General features: G+C 39.9%; 2 protein-coding genes across 3 annotated transcripts in view; one reads left to right on the top strand and one right to left on the bottom strand.

The window, feature by feature from the left end:
- LOC107225843 (dual specificity protein phosphatase 10) overlaps positions 1–19008 on the top strand; it is a 93087-nt gene that overhangs the window by 39848 nt on the left and 34231 nt on the right. The gene's annotated exons all lie outside the window — the stretch shown is intronic.
- The window catches only part of LOC107225845, a 135035-nt gene that overhangs the window by 92575 nt on the left and 23452 nt on the right, over positions 1–19008 (bottom strand). For both annotated transcript variants that reach the window (XM_046738265.1, XM_046738267.1), the window contains exon 3: positions 1704–1947. The gene's annotated coding sequence lies outside the window, so the exon portion shown is untranslated. The remainder of the gene's footprint in view (positions 1–1703; positions 1948–19008) is intronic.

Raw genomic sequence — 19008 nt, 5'->3', positions numbered from 1 at the left:
CTAAAAAAAATTCTTCTGAATAAAAATACTGGCGTTTCAGTACAATAATTACGACGAGACTGTCGAATCTCTACGTTTTATAATCTCAGGATTTGGCAAAGTAAGTTGTATATAATATACGATGACAATAGTCACCCTGATATGTCAGAAGTAAAAACAAGCCTATCGACGGTTTAATTATTGTTTTTCTCTTCTGATACCGATCGTATCACCAATTTGTACACAGACCAAATCGACACTTAGGATTTTCCAAAGTTGTCAACAAAGAGCGTTAGTTTTTTGGAAATCACAGCAAGTATTTTTCCTCTTTTCGTCAGTATACGGAGGTGGAAATCGCACGCGTGTCGCACTTCAATTCCGTGCACGACGATGACGAAGCAGTGCATATGTTTATGACTGAGAACGTCTGTAAAGATTGAAAAGCATTCGAGGTTGGCGAAGGAGTTTTTGTACGTTACGGGTGCATGTTTTTGCGCAATCGTCATCGCATCTGATACGCTGCCGCAACGCTATTGTTCTCCAAAAACTCTGGAAACAATTGGCTTTCGAAGAGAATACATATGTTGGTTACTGCACAGGCTTAATTATGTAAGGCCACGCCGGCTGACTGGTTAATTAAAGTCTGATCATTAAATGTCGTTTCACTCTGTTTTTATTGTAACATCGCCGGAGGAGGAGAACAGCTGATTGATTTTTGCGAATCATTTCCTCTTACTAAATATTCTGTATCGTTGATCTGGGCCAAAGTGAGTAATTGGTTATTGTTTCAGAACCAAAACATGTTTGTACTAGCGATGATTGACACATAGAAGCGATAAAGTTGAAAATAGTCTCGACTTTCTATGTCGATGTTCAATATTCAAATTTTCAGAAACATTTTTTCGATTCATCTTGAACTGTGTTTTATACCAGAAATTACGAGTAATATTTGATGTTTTATTTTGAAAACTTCATTCAGTTTCACCTACAACTCACATCGCTGAGAATAAAATCCGTCGCTGTAACTCGAGTGAAGTTGAATTTTTACCGTAATGTGTGAGAATATGGAATAATTTTTCTTTTAGGAAATTTCGGCTTGCACAAATACCGATAACACTTGGCTAGTCCAGCTCAAAAACAAATACAGTTTACCTGTGACGTTCGCATCATCTGGGGAAAAAAATGTCGTTAAAGACGTGCTCAATTGAAGCGGAAATTTCCTAGTCGAAAGAAAAATAGAAATAATGAGTATAAAAATACAAAGAGAGATGAACTAGATACAGCAAAATTTATACACGATTTAAAAATAATCGTGAATATAAGTCAAACTAAAATAAATTTTGGCCATTGAGCCAAAGTAACGCACATGTACGTATCATTATAATGTTAAAGTCCGCATCGATTTGCGGAAAAGTTGATACACGAGGTGTCATGTCTTAGACTAGACACGAGCTTTAACGCCAATATCATTCGGAACGATTGCAATTTTGTCACAGGTATTTAAAGTCTTGATATGACTGGATGGAGAAACTTTTCTTCTCAATTCATGGTTAACCCCGCTTGAACGTACCTTATACATTTATAAAGCGTGTATACGCACCATTTCATTCACGCACGCTCTTATAAGGTACAACGTGCAAATACAAGACTCTCGTCTAATTGCGAAAGTTGCGTATTTAGCGGTTCGCCTCGCGATTCAATTCGCGACGAATGACATCACTTACCTTAATAGCCAGCTCATGACTTATTTTCGTTTTCCGCAAGTGAATTCGTCCTCGTTTGAACGATTACATCTAATCGTTCCTGCGATAGTTTACATGATACGAATTCCTCGACGATCCGGTACGAAGAAAGTTACAGAGAGTTGAAAGAGAATCCCACGAGCTGATCAATCCGGTTTAGAAACTCATCACAGGATCTTTCAGTCATCTAGCAGTATAGCACCAACAACGTGGGTTCACTCTTTACCTGGATCAAAGAAACATCAAGTACGGTTTGCAACAGGATAAATTAAAGTGCTTTTTTCATATTCACATCGCTAATTTCAATGGAATGTCGAGTGGTGTTTGATCATTTTGAAGCCAGCCGAACGAAGAAATACAAAAACAAATGTAAAAGATTGTCTTTTACTGCAGATATTGGTTTATCAATGGTCGATTTGGTTTATCAATTTATTAATGCCAGTGACGATGGTTGTGATCGATATGATCAATATAAATAGGGTCCGGATTCATATGTAGATACATATTTTTTAACGGAATCACTTTCATTCCTTCTCTAATTTTCTAAATAAAGTGCGGTATTTGGAGCCAAAAAATGCAGTTTGTATTTTTCATATTTTCCTCTATATTTTTCCATACGAATTTCCACCGTCTCCCTACGCCTATCAGCAATCCAATAGTTATTTTTCCAAATAAAAAAACAGTCGTCACGAGGCACATCCTCCCCTTGCACAAGAGTCGAGGTTGACCCTACAAGTCCCCTCCGCAACTCGTTGCTTCGGATGGCCCGTGTTTCCCGGTTATAAACGCGACGAAAGGAGACACAAAACTAGAGAGCTAGCAGGAGGGAATCTATTCATAGTAGTGAGTCACAGACGAGTGGCTTCAGCCAAGACCCGTCGGCTGAATTTGCGCACAATAGTTTATACACGCTGCCTGCCGTCACGATGCCAGCCGTGTAAGCTATGCCGGGAGAAATTTTCGAGACTAGACCAAGACTGAGCCTGCCGAGGAAATATTTCACCTGCGCCTTTCGTTCCTGCCGCGACTACAATGCGCTGAATTAACGACCAGCTTTGTGCCTTGTCGGAGATCGGACGTGATTACCTATGCCGGCGCATTTTTACATCGGAAGACAAAGAACGCACGAAAAACGATGGTCTGATCTATTACAGGTGATGCGAAGTTCCCAAGTTCACAGCAGTCGGTAGCTTCGTTTTTTGGCAACAAGGTTACAGCTCCGAGATGAATTTAGTCGACCATCTCTAACGTAGTGGTTCTGGGTACTTCTGCGAAGAGAGTAGAACGCTTCGAAAAATTTACAATTAGAAAAAAGCTTAGATGGTATATAAAAAAAAAAGATAAAAAAAAAAAAAAGAAACCTCGTCGTTGACGGGCAGTAAAATTCTCTTTGCGACGATTCGTGTCGCACGAAGAGCGAGGCTTTGTGTCGTGCTTTCGGATTTTGCCGCGCAGTCTGCTCGGCGGGTATAACGTCGAGGTGGTAATCATTAATAATAGAGTCGTTGCACAATTTGACGTCAGAACTAGCAGCAGCGGCAGCACTGAAAGCTTACGAAGCGTAAACCTTTTTGTCATGTGTACATTATGCCAGCTATAGGCACATCGCAACCAGGAGTTAGTCGTGCCTCGCAGACATGGTCGACTGCCGAGCAATACCGAATTACACCCTATTGCGTATGTATACTCGGTAGCTTCAGTGATCATTTTCTACCAAACGGTCTTGCGAACACCGAGTTGTCGCATTTTTCATACCCACGTTTGTTTGGACATACTTGAAATACGTCTCGACTTTGGGTTGGATTACTCGGGAAAAAGAACTGAGAAAGAATGTCTTGAAATAGTTTTTTCATCTCACATCTTTGAGACCCACGCGTAAAGTACGTTGTAAATCAATTGGAATTGAAGGAATTCAGAGTCGCAAAATTACACCGCAATTATATCGTTTAAGCGTCTAGACGGGGATTTTGCTATTTCCCAATTATCGACCCTTCGTCTCATGACCGCCGATTTTCATAGTCGGCGTACTTTATCTATCCACGCAGCATCAAAACTGTTCCATAGTTTCACCTGTGCCCCTCCTTCAACCGGGAGGAAATACCTGTCCTTTGAACAAGCGTACCTCCTCGTATCGCAGAAAGGGAACCCGTATCACCCATTTTGATACACCAAACGTACGTTAATAACAAACCAGACTGCAAAGAATTCCTTACTGTTACGACTACTGAACCTCAATCGTTCGTTTTCTTCGCCCATGATAGAAACACTGAACTTTTACCCCGATTTAAAAATGAAACCCAAAGCCCTGAACGGAATGAAATTCATGCACTGACCCAGCCTTCGAGACATTATGGATTCGACGCGTCGAAGATAAGAGGTGATCGATAGTGCCGGCAGCATTTCCTCCGTAATGATGCAGCAGCGGTAGGAGGAGGAGGTTTAAGCGGAACCAGGTTCGCCAAGGTCTTCGGTGGCTGGCCGACGGGTCGCTGGTCCACGAATGGCGAATGCCGGATGACACACGAGGTTCTTTCGTGCTCTTACCGCTCCTTGAAGACGAGATCGGGACAGACCGCGAGGTACGCCGCAGCCTGGCATTCGGTCGGAGTCCGCCAGACGTAACGCAATCCAAGCCAGATCCACCGATGAGCTAAGCGCGGCTAATAACAGCGCTATATACCGCGCGAGGCGCCGATGAAGCGATAGCTGTATACTCTCTTCTTCGTTTAGAATGCAGCTTCCTCATTCCCGGCTTCGGGAGTCGGGAAAATTTCGGTAAAGTTGGCCGCAGTTCGATAAGATGGGCCGTTGCACTTGCGAAGATTCGTCAGTTGCTGGTTTATGAACCTAAGTAGATTATGGATTAATCGAAAGTAATGAAGAATTACAAAATCGTTTGAATAATCTTCAGCAGTGTCATTTGCCGATGACGGTGAACGCGAATGAAATACCATCACTTTTGTACGATAGAAATGATTTTGAGAAAATTCCAGTGACGCAAGGTAAGGTACCGATATTATTGAAAACAGTTTGATGGATGAAATTCACAAGTTGATTGAACTTCCGTGTTTTTAATACGATTAAAGTGTTTTTCGGTTTATTTTCTTTGCCTTAAAAACCTACGGAGATTGCCTGAGAAAAATTTGTCGAGTAGTTATCCCCAGAGGGGATAAAAATAGATCGTTTCAAGTTCGGCACAACAGACGTTCGTCAACGATAACGTTTGAAATTTATAACTGTACTATAGTATTGTATTTTTCCAATGTTTTTCAGACAATTTGTGAAAATTTGGTCAGCGACTAAAATGAGCCTGAAAATATCGTAACTGATTGAAAAACACGAGGGATTAGTCGTTTTGAACGTCCTAATTATCAAAGCTTTTCTCAAATCATCAATATATTACAATTATAGCTTGTGTTGTCAGAATTTGTTTAGATTCATTTCTGTCGCATGGTAGAGTTATCGTGCCATTTGTTTTTACCATCATTAGCGCCAATAAAATTGCTGGTGATTTTGAAAACAATTTTTCTCTTCGCCTACATTTCGATTCGTTCAGCCTGTCGAGCAGATTCATCCTTAATCAAGGATCGCTTCAGATGTTTATACGTCACAACGGTTTTTACTACGCTTTGTTTTTTACACAATGAAGAATTACAGAATGAGGAATCGATAGAAATTCGTAGAAATTGACGAATTTAAAACGGTTCCGCAGTGGCAACGACCGCGTTAATGTTTCTCGGTTTCGTTCCCAGAAACGGTCAGAAGTAATTGCACATATACACTACATATCATCATTGTTATTACACTCTCGTCGAAAATAAATCCGGGCTAAAAATACTCGTGCCGTCATCGAATGCAGTGCAGACGTTAATTTTTGTAAAGACATTAAAAATGAGTGAGAAAAAAAAAGAAAAAAATGAATAAAAAAATTCCAGACACATTATCGTTCTGTCATCATATAAACGACCGTTTAAGAGGATCCAAAATCAGGTAAAGACCGTAACCGATTTGGAAATCCGGGATCGGTTCGAAGCTATAAATTACCTCTGCGCACACAAAGCGTGTCCGATGATTACGAGCAGCGAATTCGTGTAAGCCAAAAGACGACGCAGCTTCAATCAACACGGGTATCTCGTTTACGCGGGTGGTTGTATTAATTTTCATTACTTTTCATTTCCCCGAGTCGTCGACAATTTCAACCGTCACGCTCTCAATACACGCATACACGCACTGTGAGACGTACACGAACGTCACGCCTCCTTCTCGCTCCTGGCATGGACGACTAACTCTAACTCAACGGTAATCCTCGAGTCATATCGACGCCTTCCGCTAACACCGCGATAATTGATGGAAAGCCAATAGCCCCGTGCACTTGTCATGGGTGGTGCGTTGTACGCACCATGGCTGCATGCGACTCCGCTACACCAGTTGTAACGATCACGGACCCGGCCCGAGTTCGACGTACCAACGCGACGGGCCTGACTACTTGGGTACTGATACCGCACTATGGGACCGGTGTATATTATGTACTATAAATAAACTACGGACGTACAGTATCGCCCGGCAGGCCCATTCATAGGCTTCGTGCGTCGCGAATCAACAACACCCGGGCTGTGACTTCGTCAAACCCATACGTACGTAACGTTACGTACGCTTGAACCTGTACAACGCGTGTGTACTAGATTTCTCCGATCGCCTCACGCCCGTGTGCATAGAAGTAGATACCTTAATGTCGGGAATTTTACACACTTACTATATTACACGCGACTCATTTCTACTTGCTTTTTGTTCGAATCTTGATCATATTCAATCATGTTCCACATTTGTTAACATATGGATTGCGCATAAACTTGTTTGACCTTCTTTTCTTGCATCCGTCTCTTTTCAATTTTCATAGTTTCATGCTGGATTATTCCAAGAGTGAAAAATAGGCTAAAATAGGTGAAACGGAATTGGAGAACGTGTGAAATTTGGAGAAGAGAAAAATTGGATCGAAACTAAGTATGACATGTATGTACAAGCTGTGCGCAATGTGTATTATGCGCATAGACAGGAACGCGGTATATTGTACAAGGCCAATTAACGCGATTATGTTAGATCGTTCAGTTATCACGTTTCACGCGTCACCTACAGGCGCAATATGGAACATGTTCACGACGCATGCGTTTATGTAAACCGCGCTCGACTAGCATCTCCTTAGGAACAGCTGTTTCATCCTCAGCTAGCTGATGTCACCAACAATTTTGTCAATTTCTCTGCCCGCTGTGTTTACCGTTGGACATTTACTCAAAGTTTAGCGCCCGTTTTTCTAATCTTGAATTGTTTATTGACTGCAATAATCGAAACGAAATACGCCAGAAATCTGTACCGAGTGTTATTAGAAAGGTTTAGCTGTATGTGAAGTATTTTTAATAATTGCCACGTGATGTATGGATGATTCTTGTTGAAAGTTTGCAGCTTCTTACGGTTTTTAAAATTTTGCCATTTTCGCCTGAATCAGAGATCGCGAATTATGCCGCGAGAAAAAAGTGAAAAATAAAAAGTATATGACGTTGATAAGATGTAAACCAAAACGCATACGTATAGACGTTGCGAATTACGAACGTGATCAAAGATAACGAACAAAAATAAAACCTCAGCTATGAGCAGACATCTGCAGCCTTTCCCTAGCACAAAATTATATCGCGTTTGACGATTGTGTGTTTTATTTTTTCTCATGCTTGATATTCGCCATATGTGTGTATACAGTGTATACACAGGGTATAATATGTATTACATGTAAGACACGAAGATCGGTGGCGAGATGAAGATTGAACAGATTCGTGCATAACTTTCCGCTGCCACAGTTAATTAATTTTAATTAGTTATATTATTTGACAAGAAACAAAAAAAAATCTGCTCAAAGCTTGTATTATGAATGGGTTTGATAAATTTTTTCATTACCAGGGATATAATCATTTCTTATGACATTTTATTTTCTTTCAATTCCGAGTTACATCGAATATCTACAATTACGCACACAGAGTCATGCGCAAGCAATCACGGCCGCCTTCTTTACGCCTACTTAAACTGAAACTTGCTAAACCCACGTCACGACGACTCTATCTATAATATATACGTATAATGCACCGGGAGGAAAATTTGCCAAGAAACATTTTCTACGTAATTTCGTCAGTGCAGCACCGACGCGAGCTGCGAATTATTTTTCTAATAATTTTCTAATGTTGTATAAAGAAAAAAACATGTTTCGGAAAGATCGACTTTGCAGAGGAATGAACAAAAAAAGGAAGAAAGAAAGGAATAACTATTCAACAAAACCACGCACTCGACATTTCCAGCATAGTCTCGCGGCCCAAAAATCCGACAGGCTGACATCACTTCTAAATATCGGTGTGATACATGCCCCCAGGATACCGATTCTCATGCCTCCTCGTCTATCATAACTACCTTTTACAACATGCAATTTCAGAAAGTATTCTCACCTCGCGCGCATCAGGATTCATCAAAATCAGATGATATCATTCGCTTGCACTGTATAGAACAAACATACGTGTACATGGATATATATATATATATATACATATATATTTACATACAGGATATTGACGCTATAATGAAACATCGGAACAAAAATTACTGTCTTGAAATTTTTCATTCACCCATTGCAGGATTTGGTTTTCCAAAATATGAGTGTTTCTAATTGTTGCACTATGTAGGCTTACGGAATTTTAAACATAAAAAAAAAACAAAAAATCTCTCGCAGTGTAAATTTGCGCGATTAACGATGAAAAAAAAAAGTAACGGACGTCGTGACACTAACATGACGGACCTTAGCCTCATCCATAACTCGAAACCACCCCACTCAGTTATCTTTAAACGGTACGAGGCTTCTGTATAATCCATATAAATATACTTGGCACGGTGTTACGCAGCCTTATCGTTACTTCCGGTGCATTAGCCGCGTTAAATAGGGACGAGGTGACGAACACCAAGTGTAAGTAATAAGCAAGCAACCCCTGTAACGCGCGATCATTGAAGCGTAGGAACCGCAAAGATAGGGAAACAAAGGTTGCGGGAGAATCGCGACGCGACAAAATCGTGGCTGCTGAATTGAATCAACTGTAATAACCAGTAGCACGAACAGGTTTCACCCCAACTCGCCATGGCGATACCCCGTAAGACGACACCGCGGTGCCTATCGTCAGACGGAAGGCGGTGCGCCACAAATTCGGCGACACCTTTTTGCGAGTTGAAAATTGAAGCTTATTCTAATTTCATTACCGTGGGCGAGATAAATTTCTACTTGTGAATACCGTGCGGTTCTTAACCCATTGGGTCACACGCTGTTGTGTGCGCTGAGTCAACTTTTATAACAAGACAGTATTCGATGGTTTTTAAAGTCGCTGATTACGAATCTGAAATCGTATTTTGAAAATTCGAAATGATGGATCCGATATGGTGGGCGAAAGTTTCTAATCTGATCGAATAAGGTCAGAAAACTCTATGCAGGGGTTTTCAGAGTCGCTGATTGAATTCGCCGTACAAAATTTTCAAAATCTAATTTCAGGTACGTAATCAGCTATCCAAAAAACTTGTAAGTTATGTAAAAACATGTACATGCGTAGATGAGTAACTTTCTCGGAAATAAATTATTCATTTAATTTTCACGATTTTTTGCCACTATTTGTTTTTAACAATAATAATTTACATTATATGGCAATAATTGCTGTCTAGTATTGAAAACCTATTAGTGCAGTATCAGAAATACCAAAAACCGCAAAGAAATATGCTGAAAAGTTCTCTAAATATACGAAAAATGGATGTAGTTAAAATAGGTGGTAAGAATACTTATCACTATGAGTCGAACGGTTAATTATTTTCGATTTCCATCGTGTAATTGAGAAGTAATACAGGTACTAAATCAAGTTACTTCCAACACATTTTCTTGTTATTCGACGAACATTTAACATCGATTTTTCGTTTTCGCATCACCATGAAATCGAGTAAAATCTGATCGATTCGTCAGACTTTTATACTTCGCTATATCTGAATTCTCGTTTATAGTTTTGGTATTTGTTTATCACGAATTTTGTGAAAAATTTGACTAGCACAACTCGATGCACGATTATCACATAATAAATCTATCTGAAAAGATATCAATTCTTAATTGACCACCTATTCGAAGTCGGTAAATGACATAAATTTTTTTTACTCGTCTCATGGAATTGAAACCGCACTTGATATATCGCTAAAAAAAATCGTTTTCATAATTTTTCCCTCAAACTGTAAATCATATGTAAGGTACACGCGATACGCGAACGCGTTACGTACCGTACACGTGCATCTTGTTTACACATATATCGTCGCTGACAAACATGAACTGCGTAGTTTGCAAGCGCCTCCACCCGGCAGCCGAGCGAAGCACAAAATACAAATTCATGACTCACGTCAATCGACGTTGCGTACATTATGTTTTATGCACACATTGACACGTTCGCGTGTGTATAACACATTGTACACACATGGCACACGTGTTGGTAGCCAACAACACGAGCTTAAGAATTCGCCTCGGTCGCACATGCGGCGAAGGTCGACTGACTGCGATTTCTATGCCTACGATAAAAACTAGAGAAAACTATTGAGTTCGGACAAAAAACAAATAACCATTAAACGCGGCGCGGCGCATAGATGTCAGGTTTTGTTTATGCACACGTGTTCCTCAACGTTGAACGTGCCGCCAGCTTGCCTCTTATCTTATCCCTTGACAGTCGGTGATTCCCGATTTATTCGAAAACCGTAACGAAGTGTGCCTGAATGGCCTGAATTACGCAGTCGATTAACTCATGCAGTTGTGAAATTCGAGTTATTGAGAACTTGAAACAATAATTTCATATTAGTGGTCTCGGCGTGTTATTTTGGTCAAGAAATAACCAATGCAAATAAAAAAATACATCTACAATTTTCCGAGTTTATTTTTTTTTTTTTTTTTTGTTCCGCTGACTCAGAATATTGAAATTGGAGATATTTAATTCATAGCCTGAAACTATAAATGATATATTCCGGGCGAAAGAGGCTTTTTAAAATGTATAGGATCGTCAACTCTGTAAATATGAATGAACCAGTCTATTTTAGTCATCGCTAATTTGAATAACCTCAAACTTGGTACAAGATGCGATTCAAAGGCTACGGAAATAATGTACGGCACGAAAAATACTCGATCGGTTCAATCGAATCACTAAAATTGAATAAAAACCGAGATTCAATTTCGGGGTAACAATACGAAGTGTCGAGTAGTGATACAAATTGTTTTCAATCAGATACTCGCAAAAAATTTTCACGCCGGACCTCGTCGATATCGCGGAAGCGTGAAAAGAAAAAAGTTTCTTTAAATTGGATCGAACATCGCGACTAAACTGTAACATATACATCTATGGTTTTATATACTTACCCGCTGACATAAGTCTCATCTGCGCGTCACGTATGCCGTATGCATATTCATGAATTAAATTACGGCATTATTCCGAGCGTATACCGGGCGACTCTTCGAATTACGAGTAGCAACCGACTACTTTAATCCTGATTGATTGCTCGGCCACTTCGACCTTTTTCTCTGTGGTTGAAAAAATTGCAATTAATAATATATGCAAGACAAATGCAACGGTGCAACTATTTTAGACGTAATTTACGTCGCTGCACGTTTCTGTATTTCATATTTCAGAATCCGTTTGATTCGTAAATTTGAATTTTTAAATAGAACAATGATTCCGTTTTTTTCAAACGAACAATTCGATTTTTAAAATATTTATACCTATGTCAAAAATTAGGTCTAAATCCGGAAACTTGTGTGGTCCGTGGTATTTAGTTGAAAAAAAAAATACGATTCCTCGTTATCGATGAAGTCACAGAAAAAACGACAAACTGTCATTGTCTGCACAATTTGAAAATGTTGCATCCTGAATTCCGGGAGAACAGATTTTTTATCAATTGAAACTAAATTTTACATAAAAGTTAACTGCATATTTGACGCAGATGCAATGCAATTTTACAAAATGCTCGTAGCCAGAGCTTCGAAAACACAAATTCAAAAATTTCTACAAATTTTTCGAAAATTGGGTACATGACTTTTTGTTTTCAATTCATTGTATCGACCAACTGTAACTTATTTAAATATCATTCAGTTCAGAACGTTTTACTTGATTATTCAAAGTGTTTTCTTAACGTGCGTCCGTTTATTCGTCGGTTTCATTCACCTTATGTAGAGAGAGAGAGAGAAAAAAAAAAAAAAAAAAACGGCCCGAACTACAATTGCGAACTATCGAAGTCTGTATACGAAATGTAATTTCAGGGTTGGTACGTCTTTTGGAATCTCAAATTCCTTGAATTTTCCATATATTCCAGCGGAAAAAATAGTCGTTATCCACTGACATACCACTTAATAATAGCGTATTTACAAATAAATGACAGTAAATATTTTTAACGTCGTACGATTGACAAACTTGGTCTAATCTATTTCCTAACGACAGGCTGTAATTTTCTTTAAAAAAATTAAGAAAAAATCGAAAGGAAGTGTTGGTATAAAGTAACATTACAACATTTTCAAATTACCACAAAACTTGCAGCTAATTTCTTCCAAGGACATGAAATTTCCGTCTTATTTACTAAATTCCCTGACTTTTCCCTGACTTTTCCCTGATAATTCCAGGTCGGAAGAAATTCCCCGACTATTTCAGGTTCTCCTGTTCCCCGTAACATGCCCAACAGCCCTGGACCTTCCGGCCGTGCCGAATTCAAAAAAGCTAACCTTTCTTTGCGTCTTTCTTTTTTCATCCTCGGTGCATCGCGCACCTCGTTTCGCTTATATACTTACAACCGAGTGTTCAAAGCCAGAGCACCGCATGCATCGGTGAGTCATGCGGCCATGGCCGTGGCTTCGGGGTCATTCGTCGGTTGTTCGAGCCTGACGTAGGTATGTAGATACTGGAATACATACATATATGTGCGTATAAAAGTCGAAGATGTCTATCTATCCGTGGCGATAACTCGACGATATTCCCGAGTCATGCGGCATACGTGTTTGCATGTGTGGATAATACGAAATCAATTTCCATACTTGTATGCAATACTTATCGACGATCAGTTTCCTCGGTTCTCCAGATATATATTATAAATAAGTGCAGGACGAAAGGACGGCTGACGAAACGAGAGAATTTAATCGATTAAACTAATGCACGTATCTATAATGTCAAACGATCATGAGAGGATTAACAGAAAAGTAACGAGAGAAGGCCATTGATTGATTTCTAGTGAGAAATGAAAAAAAATACAGCACATCGTTTTACACTTGTATTATATCGATCCGAGTATATTAGTCCATACTTATAACCAAGGCATAAATTATTATACAGATTGATTTGCGTCATGTCGGTATAATAATATTATACTTGACCCGTGATTTATGTACGTACTGACGAGTCAGTTGATAAGAATTCATCGTGTCTCATCATCGAGCGCTTATTTCTTACGCTCGAAATTGTTATCATCGCGCGATGATAATTTTTTTTTATTTTTTTTATTTTGCTTACTTGTTTTGATCGAATAAAATTGTTATTATTGATCTCGTTTTTCAAGCTTAGGCTTGTAATTTCACACACATTTATGTCAGATGTGTCATCATTAATAATAATATCAAAATCATTAATCTATAAAAATTTTACCAAACAATCAAAAAAAGAAACCAAGCAATCAAAATTCATTCGTCAAGTTCAACGATTACTCATCAGCTACGTATTACGTCACCAGTAATTTAACTCATATAACAATTGAATAAAATGATCATTTCATTTGCGACCAAATTTGGTTTTGGCTCTGCAGTTTGGCTCGGCAGTTAAAGTTTAATAAATTCACGCTAAATATACTCAGTAAGCGCAGTCATGTGCGGTAAAAATGATTTTATCTCTGTACCTTCTACAGGTGCAGGTGCAACGTTTTCGTCGAGCGTTGCAGGTGCACTTTAAAACTTTAAAAATCGAGAGCTACACGCACTAGTATATATATATATATATATGCAGTTGCAGCTGATACGTGAATCGAAGTTAGCGTCGTTTCGAGGCTACTGTTAATAGCGCAAATTTCTTTGACAGAATTTTTTCGCACGTCTGAAGGTTATCGAATTACATACAAAATGTAGGTGTGATTGCACATAACGTAAAGTACAAGCACAACAAACTGACAAATGAAATACCTGCCTGGGTAAATAATTTCTTTAAATGTGTGAACCGTTCGGTACAACAATTCAGTGTGACTGTACGATGCTATTTGGAAAAGAAACAGACACCCGGTCGCTGCGTGTGCTGTTTGATTACATTTTATTTCTCCGGCAATTCCTCCAATTTTTCTCACTATATACCGAGATGCACCGAAAAAGCAACCGTACGGTCAGAATCGTGAGTCTTGCAAGCATTATATGATTAACAAACCGACGATGATCTCTCGGCAGTGTTTTGATGAAAAATTTTACTGGGATTGATAGGAAGCAGGTAAAATATCGATGCTTTGTTTTAAATCGCTTTGAAATTGTTCAAAATCTAATTGATTCGTTCGATTTCACTGTACGTTTATGGCTCGTTTAAATCAGAAGACTATTCTCTGCAAAGTCACTGAAACAAACTTTTTTTCCCCGCGTGGACAATTCAATACTGAATTTTTTTTTAAGTAATCAATACCCGTGAAATGTTGCAAGATTTAATATTTAAGCATGCTGACACGATTAAAAAAAAAATAAAAAAAATCTTACCAATCAGCGAATCTGTAGAAAATAGTCTTCTAAATAAAATAAGCCGTCTACTAGATTTTTAACAATTTCTCAACGATTTGAAATTGAGCATTTCTACCTAAGCTTTTGTTTATACGTCAATCTTAACCCTTTGAAATAAAAAATACGAAATTGTATAAGATAATTTGCAGCTCGGCCAGATAATCCAGGATGAAAAATTCCGAACTGTTTGTTCTGCAGATTGAGAATACGCGAGGGTTTCACAATCAGCACGGATACATGCACTGGTCGGATAACGATCTCCGGTTTCATTGCGCGAGGTTGATTCATTCATAAATGGGCCCATTATGTGTGTGTCTTGCTTATGCAAATATACGAGCGGATGCATCGGGGATTTAATAGGGTTCTGTGTAAAAACTGGTTATTTTTCCGGTGACGACACTCTCGAGTTTAAAATGCATGAATGGGGATTTTAATTCCAGCTCGAGTTCGTGTTGCAAAACCATTTAATGTCGGAATTTCATGACCATTTCATTGTTTTTCACAACTCTTGTTGCAGAAGCTTCTTATCAGGCAATCTTCGTGAAATCACGCGCATTTTTCACGGTGGAATCTGTAATCTACGATCTATCGCGTATGATTCTCAAACGAGCGTTCATTTTTTTCACCATTGGAAACATCGTGTGCAATAAGAAAATTGTTTTGTAGTTGTAAAATTTATTTTCATTTTATGTCAACGCATCGTTCTAAAAACTGAATATTTATCAGCATTCCATGAATCACATATAGTTACGTACGATATGTTGAAAGTATGAAGGCTTGGCTCCCACATGCGGTTCTTCTAGAGATAAGAATGGTTTTATTTAGGACGAGTAAATTTGACTACTTCTCAAATAAAGCACGCACTTCTTGAAGTTACTGTGTAATAGAAACTTTGCTCAGAAAAAATCATGAGTCAGCGGGATATTTCACGAACAGATATTTCGAAAAAAATATAAGAATAAATTTCGTCGTTCGAGTTGAATTATTATTTGAAACCGTACCTCATTTGTTCATAGAAATAAATGACATACATTTTTCACAACGAATTAAAAAAAGAACGTATATATCCCGTAACTGAACAGAGAGAGATTTTATTTTTTACAATTGCCAGTGAATTCTAGTAAAATAGGTTATCGTTACAATAACGGCTCGAATATACTTGGAACTACCATAAAATGCGATACAAGTAACTACTTAGTACAATTACCGTTGCCTTTGAGTATCAATTTATTGTTACACCTGCAACATCAAATTATCGTAACAGCGACGATAAAGTACAGTAGGACTGAGGCGTATTCGACAAAAACAGCAACGCATGGTAGATTTTCTGGTTTCGTCGACAAAACTCATTTCCATATCGTGCCTGTGGCCTAGATTTTTCGGTTACGATGAAAAGTGAAAATAATTAAGGACCGTACAAAGTGACCGCAGATAGATATTTGTGAAATATCTCATCCATTACCAAATAAGTAAAAATCTCATTTCTCGTGTGACTTATTCGAACTTTTCATAAGCGGCGCATGAGTCTAATTGCACTGCTCGCTGATTCCCGAGACACGCACCGAGTTTCCCATCAGATCTTTGTTCTCACGCGTTGATCCCGACTCCCACAGGAAGCATCTGCATGCGTGCACGTCTCTCGAGATACACACGCCGAAAGTCCGCGTATTTTGCGCTGTAAAGTTCGCACGTTGAGCATGATAGGAACCCCTCGCGATACCGCGATTTCGAGAATCGTTCCCTAAATTAACTTCCCGGATCGCGTCATCGCATCACCTCGCGGTGAGTAGTCGGGATACCGGGAACTCCGGGAAATATTTGCACCGGAAACAGCCTCCTTGCTCGGTACGCGTTCAAGGTGAAGCGATTTCTTGAAAACAATCCGTAGCTGCGGTTAATCGTTGAATTTAAATATAATTTAAATTTAGCTCCGAAAATCAACACCAAAACTACGAATATGCTGAATCGATTTCTTCGATCTATACGCTCGTTTCTTACCCGTTAAACCTGATTCAAACTGTTATTCGACAAGTGGAACAAGTCGATGGTATTACGATAGTTCGTCAAAGAAATTGCACCTTTTTCAATGTCACATCGTCGAAACTTTCGCAAAGACAAAGATATCGATCCTCGGCTACGAAAGTCGAGCAACTCGATAATTAAATCTCATTTACGAATTGTTATTTGCCATGTTATTCACCGCCAGATGACAAAACTATCGTTTATCACAGTGCGTCAATTTTGATGCGAATTTGTCACGAACGTTGTCGTTCCAGAGTCTACGAGATAAGGATAAACTATCTCGGTGAAATTGGAGCAGATTGCAGTATTAAGTTCAACAACGACGATTTAAAATAGAATACGCCTTATACGACGCAACGTTGTTTCTGGTAACTTTGGTACGCCGAAAACCATCATTTTTACTCACGCAAGCACATCCCTCAGATAGAACCACAAAACGATATATTTCACCCGGATTATTCGTAGGTCGCGTCATCGGCAGGCATGGCAGCGATGTCAACCGGTGTGACCGGTGTGCGAAGAGCCCTTAAATTGGGGTGGCTGAGAGGCAGGGGGAGGAAGTTCCCTGGGAATCTGGGCCGGGTAAACGTGTAGGGGTGATTGGGGGGGGGGGGGGTAAGAAGGGTCGTCATTGATACGGTTTAAACCGGACGGGGATGCATGACTCACGATAATTGTCATCGACAGCTGATCCATACACGCGTTGTCCGCAACAACGAAACGCGGTATGACGCAACGCTACGCGACGTGTATAACGCAACACGACCGAACACTCGCACATGTCCGTTTTCTATTGTACCTACATCGTGCGCACAAGCAAGGTGGGCATAAGGGATAAGGGATAAGGGATCGGCGGGGGGGGGGGGGGGGGAGAGGAGGCAGGATGAGGGAGCAGCGGGGCGGAAAGGGACGGATGAGAGTCGTTGGCGCGCTTCAAGGGCTCGCCAGCGATGACTAATTCATTACCTACTGCAGGCTCGTCCTTCGTCTTTTTTCCGGTGTTGAATGCACGCGCATACCACGACGATAAGGGAAGCTGCTCCCGATCGGACCGGTCCTTGTATCGATTCCGCGGTTTGCCACGCGGCGCAGGTAACGCACTGCACCCTGAGTCCAACGACCCGGAAACAAATCGATCAAGACAACAAACCCTGGTGCCAAAGTAAGGAACACGGACCCGTAGGATCAAAGTTGGCACGCCGACCCTTCTTTTGCTATACGAAATGTTCGTTTGTCCTTATTTACTCAGCATTTTACTCGAGGAATCGATTGGAAATGGGTCGTGGTTGCCAAGTCGTTTCAAATGCAATGGCTTCTCCGGTCAGTGAGTGGGTTACGGTTTTGAATCTTCGGCTTTGGTTTTTTCAAACACCTCCGGATACAAACCGATTGGACTGAAGAGGTATCGAAATCGGTGGATCGGACACGAGATCGCTTCAATTCCTTCAGTCATGATAACGCGCGTAGCATAGTATGAAATGCGCTAGTGCTTGTTAAGACCATGCGCTTAATGAGATAGATGTGTTTGAAAATTTGCAGTTTTGGTTTAAATCAAACTGGAATAATGGAAAGGTCGATCAACCTGACTACAAGAACTGAAACGTAAAACTACCTGACTGTTTCAGGCTTTCCAGATTTGATAATAGCGTGTAAAGTCCGAAGAGCGGTGAAGATATCCAATGTTTCGCAATTTTGAAGTATCGATGTCACTGTTTACTTTCATCTTTTACATGTTCCGGAGTTCAAAGTAATTGGCAACAATCAACTTTGCTACAACACCGATTTTACACACAGCTGGGACACCAATCATTATATCGTTAGACGTTAGTCAAGTGTTTTTGTTCATGTTTTTCCCTGTAGAAAGGCTCTGACTATTCCCAACAATATCTAATATTTCAGACTGCGACATTTCTCCGATACCGCCAGGATTTCCAAAATTTCACTTGATAAGGTCACCGGCCAGTCCTTTACCGAATAGTCCCGAAAAGGACTGAAATGCAGCGAAACCGATGGATTCTTAGTCGTAGCTGCAAATAGGCAATCGAAATCCGATATCCTTCCGATTGTCGGTTTCCCGGCACCGTTTTTCGGCACACCTGCTCGACCTCTTTCCCAACTTCGACGAAGTCTAATGAAACGACTAATTCCTTTGCATAGTACTAAATCGAGTCCAAGGCTGTACGTTGTACAACCTGTGAAGAGAGGTAGCCGATTGCCATGAGGTGTCGAAAGGTTTTCGCCACTGTACTGTGGTTTTTTCGTTCAAGTTTCAAAGATTGCGTGCCACGTTCGACAAACTGTGCGCACTACTCGAATCCGTCACGAGAAACTTTTGAATACAGCCGCACTGTCGGCACCTACGCTCATTGTCAGTAGAGATTCAATTGCCGTTTATTCTCGTGGGAATTATAATTGTGAGAAACTTTCTTTTCGGTACTTTAACGCTACTAT

This window comes from Neodiprion lecontei, chromosome 4, assembly GCF_021901455.1.
Source record: "Neodiprion lecontei isolate iyNeoLeco1 chromosome 4, iyNeoLeco1.1, whole genome shotgun sequence".
NCBI lineage: Eukaryota > Metazoa > Arthropoda > Insecta > Hymenoptera > Diprionidae > Neodiprion > Neodiprion lecontei.
Note: the sequence above shows the minus strand (reverse complement) of the source record. Positions and strands in the feature narration are given on the sequence as shown.